General features: G+C 43.3%; 1 protein-coding gene across 7 annotated transcripts in view; it reads right to left on the bottom strand.

The window, feature by feature from the left end:
• LOC127581957 (LIM domain-binding protein 2) overlaps window positions 1–25,839 on the bottom strand; it is a 349,031-nt gene extending 323,192 nt beyond the window's left edge. For 2 of the 7 annotated variants that reach the window (XM_052036783.1, XM_052036793.1), the window contains exon 1: window positions 25,649–25,838. The gene's annotated coding sequence lies outside the window, so the exon portion shown is untranslated. Of the gene's footprint in view, window positions 1–25,648 lie in introns of all 7 variants that reach the window. The other 5 variants (XM_052036773.1, XM_052036763.1, XM_052036802.1 and 2 more) reach the window with 4 other exon arrangements.
• Between the last annotated feature and the right edge of the window lie 279 nt (window positions 25,840–26,118).

The following is a 26,118-nucleotide window of genomic DNA, read 5'->3' as shown; positions in this document are numbered from 1 at the left end:
AAAAGCAATAACAGAATTCAGAATATAGTGTTATGGCCTGAACTGGGGGACTTTAGTTATGGAGAGAGATTGGGTAGGCTGGGTTTATTTTCTCTGGAGCAAAAGGAGGCTGAGGGCTGAGAGGTCTATAAAATCATAGGAGACACATATAAGGTGGATAGTGTAGCGGTTGCTACCGCGGAATAGAACAAGACTCTACTCGGAGGATTGCCAAACAGAACTGGTTTACTTTCCCGCCTTGCGCGGGCCCTTTAAGGGAGAATGTTCCCGCCCAAAACAACCGGCAATGACGTAAGTCCTACGTCATCAGGACTTTCCCGCGCGCGGGTTCTCCCCGTCGCTTGGAAAGACGAGGCCCGCCGCCATCTTGGGCCTCGTCGCTCCGACGCCGCGCGACCCGACTGCCGAGCCGGTTCACCCGACTAGACAGTGAGTTGCCACACAACTCCCCCCAGAACCGGCGAGACAGTCCCCAAGGTCCGTGGGCTGTGTCAGCTGCCGCTTAGGGGGGTGGCCTCTGCGTCGCGGCGTGGCAACCTCGACAGGCTGTTGCAGATCCAAATGGGCCGGTTTGAGGCGGTCCGCCGTGAAAACCTGTTCCCTGCCTCCAATGTCCAAAATAAAAGTGGATCCGTTATTCCGTATGACTCGGAACGGTCCCTCACATGGTCGTTGCAATGGCGCCCGAGATGTGCCCCTGCGAACGAAAACAAACTTACAGTCCCGTAGTTCCTTCGGCTGGCAGGATGGGGCTTGACCGTGCTGTGAGGTGGGAATCTGGGCCAAGGCGCCAAGCTTCTCGCGCAGTCTTTGTAGGACTGCTGGGGGTTGTTCCCCTTGGTCCCGAAGGGCAGGTATGAAATCCCCGGGGACAACTAGTGGCGCCCCGTATACAAGCTCAGCTGACGAAGTGCGGAGGTCTTCTTTGGGGGCAGTGCGTATGCCGAGCAGGACCCAAGACAGCTCATCAACCCAGTTAGGACCCTTCAGGCGGGCCATCAAGACCAATTTCAGATGGCGGTGAAAACGTTCCACCAACCCGTTTGATTGAGGATGGTAGGCCGTGGTGGTGTGCAGCTGCGTCCCTAGCAGGTTCGCTAATAAAGCCCAGAGACTGGAAGTGAATTGGGTGCCTCTGTCTGAAGTGATGTGGGCCGGAACGCCAAAACGTGAGACCCAAGTTGTGAGCAGCGCCCGGGCGCAGGAATCAGTTGTGATGTCAGTCAGGGGGGTTGCCTCAGGCCACCTCGTGAACCGGTCCACGATGGTAAGGAGGTACCAGGCTCCTCTTGAAACCGGCAGAGGGCCCACGAGGTCGACATGTATGTGGTCGAACCTCCTACGGGGAGGCTCGAACTGCTGTGGTGGGACCTTGGTGTGTCGCTGGATTTTTGACGTCTGGCAGTGCGGACAAGTCCTGGCCCACTCACTGACCTGTTTGCGCAGGCCATGCCAGACAAACTTGCTGGCGACCAGTCGGACAGTAGATCTGACGGACGGGTGCGCCAACCCATGTACCGAGTCGAAAACGCATCTCCGCCAGGCTGCAGGGACTATAGGGCGGGGCTGACCAGTCGCAACGTCACAAAGTAGGGTCCGCTGACCTGGACCAACCAAGAAATCTCGGAGCTGCAGACCCGAGACTGCGGTTCTGTAGCTGGGCAGTTCGTCGTCGGCTTGCTTTGGGTCAGCTAGGGCCGTGTAGTCGACACCCAAGGATAGGTTGTGGATGGTTGGTCTGGAAAGTGCATCAGCAATGACATTATCCTTTCCGGAGACATGTTGGATGTCAGTTGTGAACTCGGAAATGTAGGATAAATGTCTCTGCTGACGAGCTGACCAGGGATCGGAGACTTTGGAGAAGGCAAAGGACAGAGGTTTATGATCGGTGAAAGCGGTGAAAGGCCTGCCTTCTAGAAAGTATCGGAAATGCCGGACCGCCAGATACAGCGCTAGAAGTTCCCGATCAAAAGCGCTGTACTTCAGTTCGGGCGGTCTAAGGTGCTTGCTGAAAAATGCCAAGGGTTGCCAGCGGCCTTCGAGTAGCTGTTCCAGTACCCCACCCACCGCGGTGTTGGACGCATCTACCGTGAGGGCAGTCGGGACGTCAGTCCTGGGGTGTACCAGCATCGTGGTGTCTGCCAGGGCGTCTTTGGCCTTAACGAAAGCAGCCGCAGCCTCGTCAGTCCAGGTGATGTCCTTGCGAGAACAGAGGGTGCATGATACGGGCTGCTGCAGGGATGAAACGATGGTAAAAGTTGACCATCCCAAGGAATTCCTGTAGGCCTTTGACTGTGTCGGAGCGGGCAAAATGGCGGATAGCATCCACCTTGGCGGGTAGGGGTGTTGCCCCGTCGCTGGTGATTTTGTGGCCGAGGAAATCGATAGAGTCAAGTCCGAATTGGCACTTGGACGGGTTGATCGTGAGGCCGAAATCGCGGAGGCGGGAATACAGCTGGCGGAGGTGGGAAAGTTGTTCCTGGCGGTTACGGCTGACGATCACGGCTGGCAATCAGTATGTCGTCCAAGTAAATGAACACGAAGTCCAGGTCTCAGCCTACCACGTCCATCAGCCGCTGGAAGGTCTGCGCGGCGTTCTTAAGGCCGAACGGCATCCGAAGGAATTCGAACAGGCCGAATGGGGTGATAATCGCAGTTTTGGGGACGTCATCCGGATGGACCGGGATTTGGTGGTATCCCCTAACGAGGTCCACTTTGGAAAAGATGCGGGCCCCGTGTAAGTTCGCTGCGAAGTCCTGGATGTGAGGGATGGGATAGCGGTCTGGGGTGGTGGCGTCATTCAGCCTGCAGTAGTCGCCGCAGGGCCTCCACCCTCCGGTGGCTTTGGGGACCATGTGCAGGGGGGAGGCCCAGGGGCTGTCTGACCTGCGAACAATCCCCAGCTCCTCCATGTGACGGAACTCTTCCTTTGCCAGGCGGAGCTTGTCTGGAGGTAATCGTCGTGCTCGGGCATGAAGGGGTGGCCCTGTGGTAATGATGTGGTGTCGTACCCCGTGTGTGGGCCTAGAATTTGTAAACGAAGGTGCCAAAATCGATGGGAATTCGGCTAGGAGCTTGGCGAAATCGTCGCCAGAAAGGGAAATGGAGTCCAGGCGCGGGGCTGGTGGGCTGATTTCTCCCAGGGGATAGGTCCGGAGAGTGCTAGAGTGGACTAACCGCTTCCTTCACAGGTCGACTAACAGGTTGTGGACCCGAAGGAAATCGGCTCCTAGGAGTGGTCGGGCGACGGTGGCAAGGGTAAAGGTCCAGGTAAAACGGCTGCTGCCAAAGTGTAATTGAAGCGTACGGGTGCCGAAAGACCGTATCGTTGTACCGTTGGCGGCATTGAGTAGAGGACCTGGTGGCCTGTCGGGGGCAAAATACTGACCTCCGCTCCAGTATCAACGAGGAAACGCCGTCCAGATTTCTTGTCCTGAACGAAGAGGAGGCTCTGTCGGCGGCCAGCCGCTGTAGCCATCAGCGGCAGCTGGCCCTGGCGTTTCCCTGAAACTTGCAGGGTGGGCGGCATCGACGGGCCTCCGCACCCCACCTCTGATGGTAGAAGCACAGCTCGTCACCCATGTCGTCGTCTGCGTTCCTGGGGCGTGGCTGCTCGGTTGCTGGGGTCGGGCGAGGCAGGCGTTGGGCTCGCAGCCTGGTGATTTGACTGACGGACGAACCGCTCTCGCGCTTGGCCCTCCACAGGACATCTGCCCGGGCAGCCACCTCACGGGGGTTGCTGAAGTCGGCGTCAGCTAACAACAAGTGGATGTCATCGGGGAGCTGTTCGAGGAAGGCCTGTTCGAACATCAGGCATGGCTTGTGTCCCTCGGCCAATGCCAGCATCTCATTCATTAGGGCGGATGGGGATCTGTCCCCCAGGCCATCCAGATGAAGCAGGCGGGCGGCGCGCTCACGACGGGAGAGGCCGAAGGTCCGGATCAAAAGGTCTTTGAAAGCCGGGTACTTATCTTCCTCCGGAGGCGACTGGATGAAGTCTCCAACCTGGGCGGCTGTCTCCTAGTCCAGAGAGCTAACCACATGGTAGTACTTCGTGGAGTCGGAGGTGATCTGCCGAAGGTGGAATTGCGCTTCGGCCTGGTCAAACCAGACGCTGGGCCGAAGTGTCCAAAAGGTGGGCAGCTTGAGGGCCACTGCGTTGGCTGCTGCGCTGTCGTCCATTTCGCGGGTCCAAAAGCCGTTTGGACCGTCGGGGTCACCAATGTAGCGGTTGCTACCGCGGAATAAAATAAGACTCTACTCGGAGGATTGCCAAACAGAACTGGTTTATTTTCCCGTGTTACGGACTCAGTAAAAGTCCCTTTAAGATAGAGAGTGTGTGTGTATGTGTGTGTGGGGCATGCTTACGTCAATAGAAGATAAAGGACGTAATGATGTTGTTGAAGAGGTTAGAAGAAGAAGAAGGAGAGAGAGAGAGAAGGGAGAGAGACACCAGCCTGCTTGTTTTCTCTATCGATGGATGAGAAACAATAACTGTGTTTGCCACTGAAATCCATGTATGGAAGTTGGAAGTAATCCGGTGGAGTTCACTTTGTTGCTGACCTGTAGAAGGAAACAGGTATTTGTGTGTGGACGACCACAGTTCGGATGCTTTTCGGGGTGAGGAAGTCACTACCGAGTAAACACTGGAGTGTCGTTTGGGTTCCATCGTGGAACATTTGGATTTCGTATGTACTCTTTCTATGTTTTTCTACATCTACGTCTTATCTTCTGACAACGGTGGTTGTTGAAGAAGCCCTTGCTCATGTTTCACCTTATGGCTTGCGGAACTGAACTTTAAGAACCATTCTGGAACTGGGAGTTTTGGACTTTGTCACACACACACACGAAGAGTTTAGTTTTGGGGTTAACGTTCGAGGTTTAACATTTTTGAATTCTAACATACTAACATTTTTTTTACTTTTATTTTACGTATTATCATAAGTAGTGATTAATAAAATAGTTTTTAACACTGAATCATGCTCAGTGTGTTTCTTTTGTTGCTGGTTTGTGACACCCGCCTTGCGCGGGCCCTTTAAGGGAGAATGTTCCCGCCCAAAACAACCGGCAATGATGTAAGTCCTACGTCATCAGAACTTTCCCGCGCGCGGGTTCTCCCCATCGCTCGGAAAGACGAGGCCCGCCGCCATCTTGGGCCTCGTCGCTCCGATGCCGTGCGACCTGACTGCCGAGCCGGTTCGCCCGACTAGACGGTGAGTCGCCACAATAGACAGAATTTCTCCCCCCATGTAGGGCTATCAAAAACAAGAGGACATGGTTTTAAGGTGAGAGAAAGGAGCTTTAAAGGGGATTTTTTTTTCATCTACACACACACACACACACACACACACACACACACACACAGTGATTGATATCTGGAACTTGCTGCCAGAGGAGACGGTGGAGTCAGATGCAATCACTACTTTTAAGATACATTTCGACAGACACCCAAATAGGCAAGGCAAAGAAGAATACAGACCTAGTGCGGTCAAGTGGGATTAGTTAGATGGGCAATAAGGTCAGTCATAGACGTAGTGGGTCAAAGAGCCCATTTCTGTGCTGTACAACTCTATGGCTCTAATTCCAGATGAGACACTTTACAAACCCAGGACAGAAATCAGCACAAGCAAACAAGCTTTTCACTTAAGGAGAATTATTTCGTCTTCTGACTTTACATGGTACAATAATTCATAATACGGAAGAACTCAATAAATTATTATTAGAAATTACATTGCAATATTTTGATTATAAATGATCAGAATATATTTTAGCCACAATTAAATGATTTGAAATATACTGTACTATGGAGATCAAATTCAAATAGAGTGATGGACTTATACAACCCAGAAACAGGCCTTTTGGCCCAACTTGTCCATGCCAACCAAGTTGCTAACCTGAGTAGTACTATTTGCCTGCGTTTGGCCTATATCCCTCTAAACTTGTCCTATTCATGCACCTGTCTAAATGTTTTTTAAATCTTGTAATTGTACCCACCTCTACCACTTCCTCTGGCAGCATGATTTATAATAAGAAAGAAATATAGTTCTACATCACAATATCTATATCATATGATAAATCTTTTCCAAAAATATTCTGAAATCTTTGACCTGCAGCTTGAAAGATCAAATCCCCCTTTTTAGCACCATGCAGAGGAAAACCGGACACAGACATTTAAAGGAAAATGACAGTGACTGAAGTGCAAACACGTTAGAAGCATTTGCAGGAGTACATTAATCCAGTATGCACCAAGCATCACTTAAAGTATTAGTCTACAATATCTTTAAAACCTCTCCAGATATTTTGAGCTTTTCTCCCTATGCATTCACACTCACATGAACACACACACAGCATGGGCTTAAGTCAACTGGAATTTAGAACAAGAATGCTCCAACTTATTTTACACAGACCCATTGTACACCCAACGACAGGAGGAAGGATTTCATCACATTGGTACAATCTGTAATCAAACCTGGTAATTCTCATCTCTAGATGTTCAGAATTATATTTTAATGATTTGGAATTCTTGCTTTTTTACTTAAATATTTTCTTGAAAAAGTGGCCCTAATCTAAGATCTCTCTAATCTACATGTTCACTGGTGTGAGGAGACAAAAAATGGACCAAATTCAAGAGTGACACCAATGGGACTCAGGAGAGTCTTCTTTTGGCTCTATGGGGGTGGCCAAATTTTCTGAACTTGCTCTGGAATGATCACCAACACCAGCAGACAATGAAGACGTAAAGACTGTTGCAGTTAATTTCCAATGACAAAATAATTTAAATGTGAATTTATCATAGTTGAAATGTTCACATAAAATTGTTTAATCACAATATACATACATAATGTAGTTTCTGTAGACTCTCTGCTGTTGCTGTTTTCTAAGGCAAGCAACAGACGCAAAGTCACCAACAAAACATCCACTATTGATGGCAGTCAACTCACAGCTAAGCAGCAGCACAGCTTACAGCTAATGGCTTATACAACAATAGGACTGAAGGTTTACACATTCATATACAACACTGCTTTCCCTTAGAAGTAATAAATCCATACAAACCATCAACAATCTACATACAAGTATTCCTTGATTTATGAAATGGTTGCCTTTCTGGAAAAGGTTTCCAAATTTTACTGAATGAAATTGGAATAAGCTGAGCAAAATGCATTTTGAGTATTTCAGTCCAGTGCATTCTTATGGGCAGGTGGTGGTGTGCTCTTTGTTACAGCAGAGAATACATAAATTGAGGAGAGAAATAGTCAGTGGCATTATATCGAAAATTCATAAACAGGACACTTCTGACTCCAGATATACCTATATATAAAACACTATCAGTTAACTATTTACATACAAAAATTATATAACTACACCAATTATTTATAGAGATACAAGTTACAAACTCAACCAATTACAAGTTCAATTGATCTATTGCACTTCTTGATTCGTGAGATCTTCTCAGTTGCAAAAGGTTCTGGTAGACCACTTCCTTCTGCAGGCTGTGTGCTACCTCCTGGTGTTTCCAGTCTACTGAACATTCTGACCTATGTACTGTCCAGTGATGGCTACAGAGGACCAATCCTGTAACTCAAACCCAAGCTCATCCCACACTAATGTTCTTAATCACCATCTTTTTGATAACTATATGCATGCACCAATCAATATACATGAACATTTTGACCTCTCTCACCCACCTTCAACATGTAGTTCCTAACTCCCAGTGCAGTAAAACTGATCATATAGCACCCTCCTCAGGCAATAAGCCAATGCATATGGTAGTTTTCTTAACGTTGAACCTGATTAGATCAATAAATGTACTACAGACTGGTGACTGAACCTGTTCTGTGTAATTCTCCTACTCACTATTTTTATTAATGATGGGGGCGGGGGGTGGGTTGGGGGGGGTGGTGGTGGCAAGATTCTGCAACTCACTCCAGTTGGCCATCTTAACACAGCCCTGGTCATCTTGAGTGCGGTTGCTTCAAATCAACATAACTTTGAAAGTTTAAAATAAAGTGAAGGAATAAAAGCAATTGCATGGTGTTCAATTTTAATTTAGTGCACCACTTCAGATTTTAAAAAATTCATTTAAGAACAATTTTGAGTGGAGATACCCTGACACAAAATGATTTGCAGTGAACAATTTTTCTTTTATTTATTCATTTTTTTTAAGATGCAAGCATTGCTGACTAGACCAGTGTTTGCTGTCTGCCTCTAATTGTCCTCAAAAGCTGCAGTCCTTCTGGTGAAAAGAATGTCCACAGTGCCATTGAATATTGATTTTCAGATTTCGACCCAATGGCAATGAAGGGACAGTGATATATTTCCACATTAGGATGGTGAGAGACTTGGAAGTGAACCTGCAAATGTGGTGTCCAGCTGAACAGCAAACTAACGCTAATCTCAAGACACAGCAAGCCACTCACCATGTTATATGCTAAAAATTCAATTGCAAAAAAGTATTGTATATAAAAAAACTCTTTCTAGTTAGACTAAGTATTTCAGTAAATGCAAATCCACTGTCATGTACAACCATCATAGCACATTTTTATACTGCAGTAGAACACTGTCTGAATGTGTCAGGCTGAGTCTAAAGCAGCTATATTCTCGAGGTACAATTCACCATAATAATATGAGCACCATGGGGAACACTAAATTTACAGCATCTGACAAGGGAGCTGTAACATGTCAGGACAATCACTCAAGCTGGGGATTGCACTGTGACACTCAAGACAGGACAAAATGGCAGAGAGGTAAAATCTCTTCCTACACAGGATCAGTACAATCTTACACAGCATAAAGGAGAACCATAACTATTTATAAAACTTCATGAAACAACCATTTGAAAAGACAATAGCAGTGCATTTGCTGAGTCGATTAAATCTATCTGATGTTCTGATTTTTGTGCCCAATTTATTGGTTCCTCCATTATACATTCAATGTGCAAAGTCACATAGTACATTGAAGCTGCACAGTGGGTCTACAGTATAATTCAAATACTTTCCTGAACACGAATTAAATATCCTTCATTTCAAAAAGCATACTTCAAATGATCTATTTGTCAATTAAATTTTAAAGCCTTCAATTGCCCTTCAGTCTTCTGGACCCTCAAATACAAGTGCCTAGGGCTTCCCACTGTCCATAATTATTGCTGTACAGAAAATCACAGCCAACAATTTATAATTCACTGCATGTATGTGTTGAACAATACAATTACCCTGACCTTTACTAAATCATTCATGTCAGGAGTGAACCCAGCTTATTGTTCTCATCTCCTTCAATTAGCATAGGACTCTCGTCAGACAACACAAATATCAGAACATTTGTCTCTTTCCTATTATACAGGAGATTTTTGTTGCCGAGAAAGGTGAGGTTCATTATTAGTTTCCAGCAATTACCCTCTAAGAAGCAGCCCATTAAAAGTCACTGAAGCACTTGCATAGTATACTGCAGATATTAGCTTCATTCCTAATGAGATCCAAGCTACCCAATGGTGTTTGAGCAGATCATCATCATCTTTTGAATATAGTACTTCATTGCATTAAAACTGCTCAATGCACTTCACTGTAACATCCTCAACACTTGATAGCTAGTGTAAAAGGAAAAATTAGGGCAAAAAGATTTTAAGAAGTGTCTTAAAGATTGCTAGAAATTTTTTTAGATGGGAATTCCAGGATCATTGAATCATACAGCATGGGAAGTCCATTCAGTCCACTGAGTCATTGAGATAAAGAGTTATACAGCACAGAAACAGGCCCTTTGGCCCAACCTGCCCATGCCAACCAAGCTGCCTACCCGAGCTAGTCCCTCTTGCCTGCATTTGGCACACATCCCTCTAAACCTTACCTATGCATGTACCTGTCTAAATGTTTTTTTACATTTTGTAACTGTACCCGCCTCTACCACTTCCTCTGGTAGCTTGTTCCACATCTCCACCACCTTGTATGTGAAAAGCTTTTCCCCTCAGGTCCCCTTAAAATATTTCCCCTCCCACCCTAAATCTATACCCTTCAGTTTTAGACTTCCCTGCCTTGTGAATAGACTGTGACCATTCACCTTATCTACACCTCTCATGATCTTGTATACCTCTAGGTCACCCCTCGGCCATTTATGCTCCAGGGAAAATAGTCCCAGCCTATCCAGTCTCTCCTTAATACTCAAGCCCTTTTTTGCACTATTTATTTTCATAATTTATAGTAATTTTGTGTCTTTGCACCGAACTGTTGCCACAAAACAACAAATTTCACGTCATCTAAGTCAGTGATGACAAATCTCATTCTGATTCAGTTCTGGTAACGGATTGTGAATCTTTTCTGCAACCTTTCCAGAATAACATCCTTTCTGTAGCTGTAGGTGACTTGAACTGCACACAATACTCCAAGTGCAGTCTTACCAACAGTTCTAACATGACGTCCCAACTCTTGTGCTCAATGCCCTGACCGATGAAGGCAAGCCTGCCAAACACCACCTTCACCACCCTGTCTACTTGCAACTGCCTTCAAACACCCACTTATGCTAATCTTACACTAAACCAATTTTATTCTCCCCACATCCCCAACAACTCCCCCCAGATGCTCACATGCTCCTGCACATTAGGGGAAGTTTACAGCAGCGAACCAATCCACTAACCAACACATCTTAGGAATGCGGGAGGAAGCTGGAGTGAAACCACACAGTTACAGGGAGAACACACAAGGGAGTTTAAGGCCTAGGCTGTTAATGTACAAGTGGAAATGATAAGGCACTTAAAATAGAGGATATGCAAGAGGCCAGAATTAGAAGACAATGTAAAGCCATCGCAGGTTGAAGTTTAACAAGCACTGATAGAATAATGGATGAACAGGACTTGGTGCAAGTTAGATACAGGAACCGAGCTTTGTTTGGGCTCAGGTTTATACAGGATCATTGTTCTTGGTCTGGGTGCTGTGCAGGCAGAAATACTCAAGTCTGGAGATAAAAGTACGGATGAAGATTTCAGTAGCAGATGAGTTGAAACGGCAATGAGTTGGCTCACTTTTCAGACACGGAAGTACATCTTGCTGAGGGAACTGACATGGGATCAGAATCTTATCTTCAGTAACAGCTCAGCAGTTGAAATATCAAGACTAGGACTAACAAAAGCCAGGTCCTGTTGTGGCTAATAGCGGGTTGATTAGGTCATTCCACATTTGCTTGCAGTAATAGCACACAAATCATTAAAGTACAGAATCAGCCCAAATGCCCACAACTGGAGTTGGATAGTTGCTTGTGATGGGCTGCATATTGTAACCTTTGGTGACATTGTCTGATGCAGAGGCTCCAACATTTTTACCAGCAATGTATCTAAAACCTAGCATTATTGGTAAATTGTTGGGGTAGTTATTTTTGCATCCAAGAATAATCAATTTATCTCAATGATATTTTTGTGAGCAGTTAGAAAATCTTCATGATTTATGTGTTTAAATACTGGAACTATAAGAAAGATAACATCTCATCCTCTCTTTAATTCTACTCCACTTTGACGAGTCTGTCTGTGGCCTTCTGCACTGCTCTAACAAGGCCCAACACAAGCTTGATGGTCAGTCCCTCATCTTGGCATGTTGCAGCTTTGTGGACAATATCAAATTCAACATTTTTTGGTAATTTACTTTCTCTGCTGGCAACAGAACTAGTTAGCTCTACTTTAGTGTATCCATCTGTAATATTAACTCAATTTTTTCTCTCTACACAAACACTGCCTGATCTGCTGGGCACCTGCAGGCATTATCTACAGCTCTGATTTACATTTCACAGTTTGTACATGTTCCTTTCTTTTGGTTTCTCTCTCTCTCTCTCTCACGTCCCTCATTAACCTGTCAACTGGGTGGCTAATTATCAAAGGTCAACAGCGTTTACAGCAAACTAGTTGTTCCACTTCTAGTAGGTAGGTTGCAGGGCTCTTCACAAAAGCATTATTAAAACAAACAAAAAACATGACACTAGGTCACGTAAAGTAACGATTTCAGGTCAGCGACAAACCAACAGCGCTCATCATGGACCTTGGCTTAAAACAAATCTGAGGTTGCATTTCACCATCTTCCAAGTCAGAACTTGCAGAAAACACTTGGAGGATTCTCCATTCCAATGCCTTCGGTTTTGTAAGGGACTAACAACATAAAAGGAGTAACACACACACACAAACCAGCCCCACAAAGAAATTGAGAAATCGACTAAGTCACAGACCCAGCTTTAGTCGAAACTATCAAATTTTCAAATCTTTTGGAAGCATGTGACTGTTTCTAAGACATTCAAAAATTCTTAGGGAACATAATAAAACAAGTTAAGAAAACTTAAATCTAAATTATTGGGAAAATACTCTTTGGAGGTAGAACAAAGTGTGTATTACAAACACTGGGAATTTCACAAAGCTCTTCATCCTTTGATGAACTCCACGTTAAGCCAAATATCGGAGTGCAGCCTGCGGTAAGATGTGCATGGCTGACAGCAGTTTCAGGATTTCCCAGTTAGCAAATGCAAATGCAAAATTCCAAATCTTGCTGTCAGTTATGGAGGGTAATCACTGTGAACAGTGGCCGCTCTTCCATTCGCACTCTGCAAAATCCTGGCTAGTGGGGCAGAAGACCAAAAGCATGGTCAAGGAGGCAGACCTTAATGGGAATGTTACACCCCTATAATTAAGATTAAAGGTTCTCCCATGGCATCTTCATTGGCAAATTCATGTACGATTGGTGTTCTAAACACAAATCAAAGGTCCTATTTAGCTAAAATTGTGGGCACAGGAAGGAATCAATTTTGTAGTTTGGAACAGTTTTAGCTTTGGACACCAAGAAACATAAGGTATTCTGATTTTTGGTCTGCATTAAATAATTCAAAACTGCTGAAATATCACTCAAGCAACAAAAGCATTGTGGAATTCATTCAATAAACTCGGCTCTGAAAGATCAACCTCAGGAGATAATCGAAGAATGAAATATCACAAGAAATTTTCACTTTGATAAAAAAGTGGCATCCAGCATGAATATTTACAGACAATAAACACTCTCCATAGTTGGTCTAATATAGCAATTGTTTAAACTCTAATTAACCTGCTCAGATTACCTACTCAGTTTTTCACCATTTGAAAATAATTCATATTTTGACATAAAAAATCTGAGATGTATTCTTGAAAAATATGCTGGCAATCTAATTTCTTCTGCTTCTTGGTTCGAAAGCTAAATATCAGATACCAACTACTGATCCTGATGGACCAGAAAAATCTATTCAAAATCCTTTGATTGCACTTCAGTTAGCTCATGTAAAACGAGCCCTAAACTCGTAAAGCAAGGTGAAATGCTGAATTGATCCTGCTCGTCAGAGGAAGCAATTGAAAAATAATTACAATTGTTCCTGGTATGAAAACTACAGACCTTACAGTCTGACATCAAATGTAGGGAATCTTCCAAAAATGTGGTATGATCAGTTTCCTAATTAAGCAATTGCTTTTTTTCTACTCATGTCCTGTACTATGTAGCTTTTGCTCCAATGCACTTCCATAAGAACCTGCAAGAATAAAATGCTAATGTACTTTGATCTAACACCATTAAGAATCCCCTTCTCACAAAACTATTTATGATCATGCACTGAAAAAGATGGCAAATTCACCTACCTGTAAAACAAAATCTTTAACTACACCTTGCAAGGAGCCACACAAGTCCTAAAGCCCATTTAGGTATCCTTTGAGGAGGATATGATTTGCCAGCTTTCACTTTAGTGCTTCAGGAAAAATTATTTTGCACACACCTAGAACCTTGCTGATAAATCGATTGAGGATTAAAACTAAAATAAAGTACAAAACAGTGGCATAAAAAAGTGAAGAAAACTGCTTGCTTGCGAAAAAAAGACAAAATTTCAGAGACCTCCTCAGAGCAGTTTTATGCCAGCATCAATAATCTTTAGCTAAAATTGAACCATAATACATAGCAGAATAATGCTTACTTTAAGCCATTAGATTGAAAATTAAAAACACTTATGTAAATAATATCCACTTTGCTTGCTGTGCATGCCACAGGGTATAAAGCCAGAGGTCAATGAACTAAATACTGAATTCTTTCTATAAGTATAATCAAGTTGAAAACATAGATTACACCTTGACATCATAGATTCTTAAAGCACACCATCAGTGAAACAGATGAATTATCCCCATTACACAAGACGCATGTTTTTCCTTTAATGTTACAGCTAGAATGTAATGACTTTAAAATGCTACCTTTTAAACTATGGAATATGATGCAATATTTACACCCTTTAGTCAATCCTGAAGATGCATTTAAGATTTTTAAAAAGTATTTCTCGTATTTTTCAATCACCAGCAATATTAGATTATATCCTAAATTAGATTACCAAATCTCCCCATTTACACTGAAGCCTGAGGGTTAAGCAATCCAGCACAAATTCTTCAACACTGGTGTCCCACTCTGCAGAATCTCATTACCTATATTCCAGAAAACCAAAAGGCATTACTGCAATATGTGCAATTAGAACAGGAACAGTAAATGACATAAATATTTGGTACTATTGAAATAATGAAAATTATAGTCACTATAGCTTTGCAAACTTATTGTGCACAGTTTTAAACAATTGACAGGAAGTGTACTTATGGCAAAGTGTAGTAGCCTTGAAGCAAAAAAAGATGTTTACAATTATTTTCCTGAACCCTGAAGTAAATCCCAGATTCACTGGGAAATCTCAATATTTTATTTAGAAGCATCGTGTATGTCATTTTACAACCAACAATTTTGTAACAAATATTCATTCAATAGTGAATAGTTGATACTATTAAAGTGTAACATTCTAATACCATTCTGGTTAAATGTGTGCTCAGTGAATGGCTAACATGAAAAATAAATGCCAGCTAAACAGGACCATTATTTCAGCCTATTGTTAATTATCCCTATACATCATTGAGAACCACCTTAAATCACAAAGGAGATGCTACTTACCTTCCCCAAAGATGACTGAAGGTCAGACAATTAAGAAGCATAGGTTATGCACCCCTGTGAGTTAGGCAACAGCATGATAAATAGCACAGTTCACTCTAAAAGGATCATCCTCCAAACCACAACATAGTCACACAGCACGTTCACTGACATCAGCTCACTAGTTGAACATTCAGCAATTTGGCAACAGTTGATCACCACTCCGTAACCCAAATGTGGTTGGTACAAAGACGTAAGTACCCAAGTGTGTGTTTTCTTACTCAGCCTCCGGCTAATATCCTTCAGTTGATGTTCTGAGTGGTAACACAAGCACCTATTCTCACAAAACAGCAGCCACCTTGATGCTCTGTATATCCAATTTCAATGCCATAAACTTATAACCAGTCAATACAAGCCCTTCTATGGGAAGGTTCAACAAAGAAATATGCTGTAATGAGGCTGACTCCCACCCTAAGGTACCCCTTGAGGGGTGGATATGCTCCCAAACCACACATTACATCTGTTATCCTTTTTTTAAAACCACAATTGGGCTTCCCAGCTTGATCCTGGATCATATCTGCAGGCAAGATTCACTTCTGCTGTACATCCAGAAATCCTCAAACAAGAAGTACTATTTAGGCATTTTTTACGTGTTGCAAGTTGTACCCTCAATGAAATCTTGCCGTCACTACTGCTGGTTAAGAACACAAATCCAAAAAAAAGGCATAGTAAATCAAGTTTTCAAACATAGCTTCAATAAAAACAAACAACAGTTAAAAATGGTCATATGGCTATCAGATCATCCCCAACCAGTTCACTTCCATTCTTTAAAGATGAAAAGTTGCTATCCTTGCCTGACCTGTCACACCACCACCAATGTTGTCAACTCTTTACCATTCTCTGGAGTGGTCACGAAAGAAACTCAATTCATATCATTCACACAAGCTGCTTCATTAGCATGAAGTAGGCTAATCCTTGGAATGGGGATTCTCCTTCTATATTTGGATGACAGGATGGCCTCATTTCATAACCACAGGACAACCCTAAGTAGTTCATAGTCTACCTTGAGATCATTGATCTGAAAGGTTAGCTCTGTTCTTTTTCCAAAGAGGCTGCCTTATCTACTGAGTACTTCCAGCATTTTCTGTTTTTAGCACACTAAGCTGTTAACAGGAAAGGGACAACGGGCACTGCTGCTTACATCCATACACCAAGCTCTTCCCGCAAAAAACTCTACATTCAGTCAGGCTAACATAACTGATAGAGTATAGAACATTACAGCACAGTACAGGCCTTTCGGCCCACGATGTTGTGCCAACATCTTATCCTGCTCTAAGATCTATCTAACTCTTCCCTCCCATATAACCCTCCATTTTTCTAGGGTCCTGAAGAAGGGTCCCAACCCGAAATGCCGACCGCCTGCTTTTCTCCATGGATACCACCCAGCCCACCGAGCTCCTCCAGCATCATCGCGTTTTTCATCCAGACTCCAGCAGTTCTCTGTTTAGTATCATTAAAAATGAAAATAATCAGGAGAACATGTGGCAGTTCTCATTGGTGGGTCAGAGGTAGAGAGAGTCAGATGTAATCATGAAGATGGTGCACCAGCACCTGTATTTTCTGAGAAGCTTAAGGAAATTTAGCATGTCAAATTAACTACTACAGATGCACTGTTGAAAGTATCCTGACTGGTTGCAGCATGGCCTGGTACAGCAATTCCAACAGACAGGAATGCAAGAGGCTGCAGAAAGTAATGGACAGAACCCAGTCCATCATGCACACAGCCCTCCCACCACAAACAGCATCTACAATAAGCGCTGCCTCAAGAAGGTGGCATCTACCATCAAGGATCCCCACCATCCAGGTCATGCTCTCTTCTCACTGCTACCATCAGGCAGGAGGTACAGAAACCTGAAGTCCCACCCCACCAGGTTCAGGAAAAGCTACTTTCCTACAACCATCAGGACCTTGAACTGACCTGCACAACCCTAACCCTACTTCAGCAATGTAACACTACAGACCACCTCTTACACTACCACGGACTTGTCTCTGATTGTGTCTTATTTTTGCACATTTTTCCCCTCATCCTCTTCATTGCCTTCTATGATTTATGTATAATTTATATTGTGTGTTATCTGTACCTACGTGCCTGTGATGCTGCTGCAAGTTTTTCACTGTACCTGTATCTCACTGTACTTGTGCACATGACAATAAACTCAACTTGATTATATATTACACTATTGCAAAAATGAATTTGTGCCAATACTTACTGTATCATATCATTCACCAGTGCACTAATGTCATGTAGAAATCACACATTGTATCTCTCAGTCACACATACTGTAGAGTAGCCTGAAAACAAACATGACATAAGCCACAGATTTGTGTGTTAAAGAGTATTTAAGAAAATGAGCTCTGGGAACAATGAGATGATGGTAGCAGACCACGGTGTAAAATTATACACCACAATGTGAATGCTGAATTTGAATCTTTCAAAACACACGTGCTGATTACTAGTACCTACCTTTCATGTGGTGTGTCATAGTAGTGACGGCGATGACTGCACAGTTCCAGACCAGAATGAACAGCAGTCCAGTGATTTTGTGAAGACGTTTGGAAGATTTTAGCAAAAATGTACACTGACATTCAACAGTTTTCTGAAAGGCACACATGACGAAGATAAAGTGGGCCACATCCATTGCGGATGGGAGAGAAATGACGGGATCTCTTCAGCAACTAGGAAATGTGTGAGTCAGAGAATAAGAGTCCTGAAAAGATCATTGAAAAATTCAGCTCATTTCCAGCCAAAGTTGACACACTGGTGCCGCAAATACAAGTTCCAAAGCCCAAGAAGCTGGCGCTTGCATTACAAGGCTTTACAAACACAACTAATAGATCCAATTTCAACGAAATGGACGAAATTTGGGGCTCAGCATATCCAGCCTGGAGAAGGAAAGGAGCAGCTCACCACAGCACAGATTACAGACATAGGCCAGAAGACAGCAGAAGACGCTGACTATTCAAACAGCCAACCTCCAGACCATGTCCAGGGAAAAGAAGCAAGGTTGATGCAGTTAGCCAACAGAAACAAAAGAATGAAAACCAGACTGAAAGAAGGCTGCACAGAGGTTATGAATGGGTTCACAGAGAAAAAAGATAGCCTGCAAAAAGATCACACTGCAGATTATGTGACGAGATCAACCACTGGGCCATGTGCAAGTTGAAAGTGAAAACATATGTAAGAAATGCCAAAGGAAAAGGATTAATGGAAAAGAAATAAATCCAATACATTCACACAATGGACAATGACAGAGAGTTCCTGGGTTTGCTGAAAACCAAGTTGAAATGAGATTAGTGATGGGGATGAAAAGAGGCTGCAAGGGGATGTAGATACGCTGAGTGAGTGGGCAACTACATGGTAGATGGAATATTAGAGTCATAGAGCATTTACAGCACAGCACGGAAACAGGCCCTTTTGCCAATCTGGTCCACGTCGGACTGGTTTTCTGCTTAGTCCCATCTACCCGCACCTGAACCATAGCCCTCCACACCTCTCTCATCCATGCATCTATCCAAACTTCTCTTAAATGTTACAATTGAACCCGCATCCTCCACTTCCGCTGGCAGCTCATTCTACTCTCACACCACCCTCTGAGTGAAGTAGTTCCCACTCAGATTTCCCTTAAATATTTCACCTTTCACCTTAAATCTATGACCTCTAGTTATAGTCTCACCCAACCTGAGGGGGAAAAGCCTGCATGTATTCACCCTATCTATCCCCCCTCATAATTTTGTATACTTCTATAAGACCTCCCCTTATTCTCCTGCACTCCAGGGAATAAAGTCCTAACCTATTCAACCTTTCCCTATAACTCAAGTATCATGTGGAAAAACATAGCACTTTAATGTAAAAAAAAAGATATGCTGAATATCTTTTAATGGTGAAAGAGAGGGAAATCTTGATGTTCAAAGAAACTGGGTCCCCTTGTACATAAGTCACTGAAAGATAATGTGCAGGTTTAACAGTCAGTCAGGAAAGCAATGGTACGTTGGACTTTATTGCTTGAGAATTTCAGTACAAGAGTACTCAGTGCCCTGACTTATGAAGGACAGCATGCCAAAAGCATTCTTCACCACCTTGTCTACCTGCGACTCCACTTTCAGTGAACCATGTAGTTGTACTCCAAGGTCTCTCTGTTCTACAACACTCCCCAGGGCCCTGCCATTCACTGTGATAGTCCTACCTGGATTTGACTTTCCAAAATGCAAAACCTCCCACTTATCCAAATTACGCTCTATTTGCCATTCCTGGATCCACTTACTCAGCTAATCAAGATCTCCCTGTAATTTTTGATAACCTTCTTCATTGTCCACTACACCACCTATTTTGGTATCACATGCACACTTACTAACCATGCCTTGTACATTCTTATCCAGATCGTTGATATAGATGACAAACAACAATGGGCCCAGCACCGACCCCTGAGGCACACCACGAGTCACGAACCTCCAGTCCAAGAAACAACCTTCAACCGTCACCTTCTGTTTTCTCCCATCAAGCTAATTGTGTATCCAATTAGCCTTCTCTCCCTGGATTCCATGCAATCTAACCTTCTGGAACAGCCTACTAAGTGGATCTTTATCAAAGGCCTTACTGAAGTCCATACAAACCACGTCTATCACCCTGCCCTCATCAATTTTCTTGGTCTCATCATCAAAAAAACTCAATCAAGTTAGTAAGATATGATCTCCCGCGCACAAAGCCATGCTGACTACCCCTAACCAACCCGTCTTTCCAGATGTTTGCATATCTTATCCCTCAGAATCCTCTCCAGCAACTTACCTACCACAGATGTTAGACTTTGGAGGTCATGGCACAATTATACAGGACACTGGTGAGGCCGCACTTGGAGCACTGCATTCAGTTTTGGTTGCCCTGCTATAGGAAACATGTTATTAAACTGGAAAGAGGGCAGAAAAGATTTGCAAGGTTGTTACCAGGACTTGAAGGACTGAGTTATAGGGAGAGGTTGGACAGGCTAGGACTTTATTTCTTGGAGCGTAGAAGACTGAGAGGTGATCTTATAGAGGTGTATAAAATCATGAGGGGCATAGATAGGGTGAATGCACTCAGTCTTTATTCCAGGGTTGGGGAATCAAGAACTAACAGGCATAGGTTTAAGGTGAGAGCAGAAAGATTTTGTGGGAACTTGAGGGGCAACTTTTTATTAGACAAACGGTGATATCAATGTGGAATGAGCTGCCAGAGGAAGTGGTTGAGGCAGGTACAATAACAACTTTTAAAAGACAGTTGGGCAGGTACAGGGATTGGAAAGGTTTAGAAGGTTACGAGTCAAATGCTGGCAAATGGAACTAGCTTGGATGGGGCATCTTGTTCCGCATGGACCAGTTAGGCTGAAGGGCCTGTTTCCGTGCTGCATGACTCTATGACTCTTAGGGTAAAAATGTCTTACTGCAATTATATTGGTGTCTTGCTGCAATTATATTGGTAAGACGGCAACTGGAAAACTGTGTACAATTTTGGTTTCCTTAACTAAAAAAGGACATACTTGTAATGGAGGGAGTGCAGTGATCCACCAGACTGGTTCCTGCGATGGTAACTTGAAATGAGATAATACTTTGCTGACAAGGTAAGGAGCAAACAAAATTTCACAACCTGGGACAACCTAAATCAAAGGGACACACACCGGGAAAGAAGACAGAAATGGATGCTCCACCCTGGGTCTGACATGTGTGATCTCAGTAAACCACAAGGACATACCATAGAGAAATGAAGATATCACGCCAATGAAAAAGATTACTTCAAGAAGAAGCAAAACAGACCTATTCTATTATACCCAAATGTTTGGATGGAATGGCTGACTATTTTAAACATCACACCACTGTTGATCTCCAAGTGAAACCAGTAATCCACCCCAAACAAAGTACCAATCAACCTGAAAAGATAGCTCAAAACAAAGAGATGCAGCAGAAGGTGCAAACAGCCACAGTTATTGACTGGGTGAACTGCACTGTGGTGACAAAGAAACCTAATACATAGCCAAAGATTTACTTAATCCCGAAGGACTTGAGTCAGGTAATTAAGAGAGACCATCATCCAGCTCCCACTGTGGAAGAAATTGCAAAAGCTTTGGCAAAGGCCAAAGTTTTCAGCAAACCTTAAACTGGTAATGAAAAGTGAAGCTTGAAGAGGAATCTTTACTGTTGACAGCATTTAACCCACCATTTGGAAAATACAAGTACAAATGTGTACTATTTGGCCTTAGAGAAAGCCAGGGCAGTGTTGCAACAGAAAGTAGAAGAGCCTATTAGATGATGCAAAGGAGCAGTATGTATTGATTGCAAATGATATCCAGATCCATGCAGTGGATGACAAAGCTTGTGATTATAAACTTTACGAGGTAGCAGAAAGAACCAGAAAGGCTAGGCTCAAGCAAAATGCTGTCAATGCATCATTAATGAGAAAACATGCCAGTTCTTTGGAATGGTTTGCACACCGCTCAGAGTAAAGCTAAACCCAAAAGAAGTCACACTCAAGACTGAGATGAAAACACCAAACCACAAAATGGAACTAAGCAGCTTTCCAGGGCTAAGCAGCTTTCCAGCAGCTTCTCAGGTTCTGACATTCTAATGACAGAATACCTGTAGTCACAATCCCATGAAATGGTCTTTTACAAACCTAAGAAAGAAATATGCACTAACGCCAGATGTGCTACAACCTTTTAAAAATTGTCACTTTACAGTAATGTGCCTCCACAAAAAGTCTGGGGACAATAGAGCAAAATGTAATTGCACCTAAGGCACATCAGCAAAAGCCAGGTGTGTCTACATAGAAGAGAACAGTTGGTTTTGGTTGCATAATGTTCTATACCTATTTCCACTGAAAGAAATTCATTGCCCAAGATGATCACCAAACCCCTAGAACAAATCCACAAAAACAAAATCTGATTGCAGAGCTCCAGCTAAACTATGAAGATTACTCATGAGGCTTTGTGGTTATAATTTCACTCTGAAATACATAACAGGATAAAACAAGATGCACCTTCTCATCTGTTGCCACAGGCAAAGCAGGAGATGAGAGATCTAGAAATGAAGATAAACTATCTAATAAATGTGACACCAACAAAGCTGAGTAAGATCAGATCAGAGAAGGGGTAGACTTAGATGAGGATTGTAGATGCTTCCTCAGCAAGCAATTCAAGTGGCTGGAAAAGAGGAAACAATCCAAAAAATACTATTAATCCAAGATGACATTCACTGGAAGATGGTGTTCTACTGACTGGATACAAGATAATCATAGCCAAAAGGATGCAAAGAGAATTACTCCAGAAGATATATAAATGCTACATGGGTACTGAAGATGCAAGCTGAGAATTAGACCTGGAGGGAGTCCAGAAGAACATCCCTGGGCTAATTTCCGGGAAGACAGGGTCAACCTATCACAAACAGCTAAGAAAGTTAGAGCTGTATTCTTTGAAGTTCAGAAGAATGAAGGGTGATTTTTTGAAACATACAAGGTCCTTAGGGGGGCATGTCAAGGTAGATGCTGAAATGTTTCCACTGCTGGGAGAGACTTGAATAAAGGGGCATAGTTACAAGATTCATGGGTAATCATTTAACACCAAGGTGCCTAGGCACTTCTCACCAGATCTCTAGAACTCTCAGTCCCTTAGGGTTGTGGAGGTTGGATCACTGGAGATACTTAAATAGGAGGTAAAATTTTTTTTGGGAGATCAAGGAATTTAGGGGTCTGTGGAACTGACACAAAAGCGCATTTGAGGCCTGGGGTAGATCAGCCACGATCATTTTGAATGGTGCAGCAGGCTTGCAAGAGTAGGTGGCATATTCCTGCTCCTATTTCCCTATGCTCTGACACGTACAAACACAGAGAAAACGGTTTGAACCGAATTCCTGAAATATAAAAATGCAAAACAAAAAGAGATGACATGGCATTCCACAGGAGTGGATTAGTTTGCACATAACTAAGAATGATATCTCAGCCGTAGACAGTGAGATTCCGTCTGTCAGAGACCATAACAATTATCAGAATCAGGTTTATTATCACTGTCTTACATGACATGAAATTTGTTGTTTTTCGGCAGCAGTACAGTGCAAAGACATAAAAACCATAAATTATAAAATAAAAGATGCTAAACAAAAAAGAACAATGAGGTAGTGTTCATGGGTTCATGAGCTGTTCACAAATCTGATGATGGAGGCGAAGAAGCTGCTCCTGAATCGTTGAGTGTGGGTCTTCAGGCTCCTGTTCCTCCTCCCCGATGGTAGCAACAGGAAGAGGGCGTGTCCCGGATGGTGAGGACACTGGTTTGAATCCTGAATGCCGAACAAGGGATTCCAGAGAAACTGGTTTGTTTCAATGGAAACCATTTCAACTCTGGAGAACATTTGGCTCCTTCAACTCATTCTCGCTAGATTTTTCATTCACTAATATATCTGGCTGGTTATATGTGTCTTCTTCTGTGAAGAGACACACAAATTAATTATTTATTTCCTCTACCATTTCCTTCTTACTCTTTATAAATTTTCTTGCCCCAGTAAGGAGCCCACACTTGCCCTCATTGTTTTTTTCATCTTACATATCTATAAAAGCTCTTATTTTCTACTTCTATGTTTCTCACTCACTACATTTACACTCTCTCTTGCCTTTCTTCATCAATTTTTTGGTCCACCTCAACTAATATCTAAAACGTTCCCAATCCTCAGGCATTAGAGAGGCCAGAGGCCTTTAGAGAATTTGGAGAGCAATACTTGTGACCTTATCGCCACATTATCCAAGTAGAAACTGCTTCGTGAAGAAATGTGTCCAAGACGGTCCTCATAAAATGCAGAGACAAAAGAGAAAACTCAGAATTTGCCCTACTGTCACTCACTGCAGGCCACACCTCTTAAAACTGACATAAATCACTGGCCAAGCTACTGAATGGCAGAAAATAGAAGACAACTTGTCAAGCAAAGTATGTCTTCCACAAGACCGACACACAAGGCTGATTGATGGAAATGTAAAAGAAAGCCAAAGCAACATCAATGATGCTAAATTATCATGAGTTCTTGAAAGGGCAACCATGCAAGTACAGGATCCACAAATGAAAACCTGGAAGCCAATAAAGTTGGTGATTAATGTGGATAGCCAAAGGTTATGTGTCATTGAGACCAAGACAATCCAGCAAATGAGATAACCCAGAGCTACAGCTCTGAGGGAGAGGAGCAAGTTCCACATCTCTAACACAACAAGAGGAGCAAGTTCCACATCACTAACACAATGCATCAAATTCATCACAGAGAGGACTCTATCTAAGTCCACCAAATGGAAATATAACATTTTACCACCTGAGCAATCTCACGAATGATGTTTTCAGAAGCACAAGTTTTATTGTTATGGGCAGCACAATGGCACAGTAAGCACAGCGCTTCAGTGACCCAGATCCAGTCCCAACCTCCAGTGCAGTTTGTGTGGTGTTTGCATGTTCTCCCTGTGATGACATGCATTTCTCCCAGGTGGTCCAGTTTACACCCATATCCCAAAGACATGTAGGTTGATAGATTAATTGGATACTGTAAATTGCCCGGAATGTGCAGAATCTGGAGTGTGTTGATGCAAGTGTGACAGAATAGGTTTCAGGGAAAATTAGCAGCGAATGGGATTGCTCTGTCAACTGGCATAGACTTGATTGGCTGAAATGTGTTATAACGAAATGTGCAAAAAATTAACATGGACGATCTGTTTTAAAAACTAAGAAAACCGAAAAAAACCTTTTTTTTAAAGAAAAAGGGTTGTATGTTATTTCAAAAATGATGTCACTGTTACTGGTAAAAGCAGGCTATTCACACATTGCTCCATATTATCCACTGGGGCACTATGTTCTGTGTAGAAAAAAAACATTTTCTCTCTTAAGAACACATAGCCTGTAATCTGAAAATGAGAATAATGTAGCCACAGATTTGAGTCCTAAAATATAAGCAAGAACTGAACTCTGAGAACAAGACATATCTGCACATTCTTCTGCTGTGCACCCCGTTGAGGGGAGGGTGGATGGTTACAAAGAAAGTTAGTAAAGTTTAAGTAAAAATAACGGAAACATTTCAATAACCTCCAGTCCTTTCACTCACTCGAGCTGCCATTCGTTCTCCCTACAACTATCAATTCCGAGTTTAAAGTAAGTGGAAACTTAATAAAACTTCTCTGTACGTGGTAGGAGATTCCCGCCTTATCCTGCGGTCCACCAGTAGTTAAGAGGCTAATGGGCTAATTTAAAACCAAGGAACAAAATACTATGCACATTATATTAATAGACAGCTGCTTTGCAACTTTCTGCCTGTCAATCAGAGCGAGTGCGTGCCCCGGAGAGCCGGGCCGAGCGGCCGCTGAAGACCGCGGCAGCGCTGGAAATCAGCGTCGCGCTGCAAGCTGAACATTCACCCGTCTCTCAAAGCGAGCCGGGAGGGAAAGAGTTTGTTAATACCTCATTGCCAGGCCTGGGACTAAGCCTGGGTGTGGATTTAATCAGATGACCGGAGAAGATGCAAGGTTGACCTCCTCCTCCCTCACCCTCTCCAAGTTACAGTCAATTCCCGGCTGACCCTCTCCTCCCCGGGAAACCCTGCATCCAGCCCGCACAATTACCAACGCATGCAGCTTCCCGAGGCCGGACGATGGATGAAGAGGACCGGCCGCTGCCTCTTACCTTTACTCCTTCTCCCTCGGTCACGGCCCGCGATTGATCACCTGGCGGCTGGAGATCGGTTAAATGACAGAACGGCCGGGGGCGCGCCCGAGCAAAGGAAAAGCAGAAGAAGGAACCTCCGGGGCAGGCGCGCTCCCTCTGCAGACATATGCAAAGGTTAATGTGCAGAATCAAAGCAGTGCTCACTCGATGGTCCCACTGACACAGAGACACTGAGGGAACCATAAAGGTACACTCACTCTGACACAATGGTATATAACTCAGGGAGAGTAACATTCATAGTGCACAAATGCTAACAATGCATGTATGTGCATAGACCTATCAATCATGCTTAGGAAGTGCTGCATGAAAATAGATCATAGTCAGTCAAATCTGTGGAGATCCCACAAAAGAAACGATTGCAATAGTTACAGAATCACATGACGATGAGACTAAAATAAGACACATGAATATCAAAGAATGTGAAGATC

This window comes from Pristis pectinata, chromosome 2 (genome assembly GCF_009764475.1).
Source record: "Pristis pectinata isolate sPriPec2 chromosome 2, sPriPec2.1.pri, whole genome shotgun sequence".
NCBI lineage: Eukaryota > Metazoa > Chordata > Chondrichthyes > Rhinopristiformes > Pristidae > Pristis > Pristis pectinata.
The sequence above is the reverse complement of the archived record's forward strand: the minus strand, read 5'-3'. Positions and strand labels throughout refer to the sequence as shown.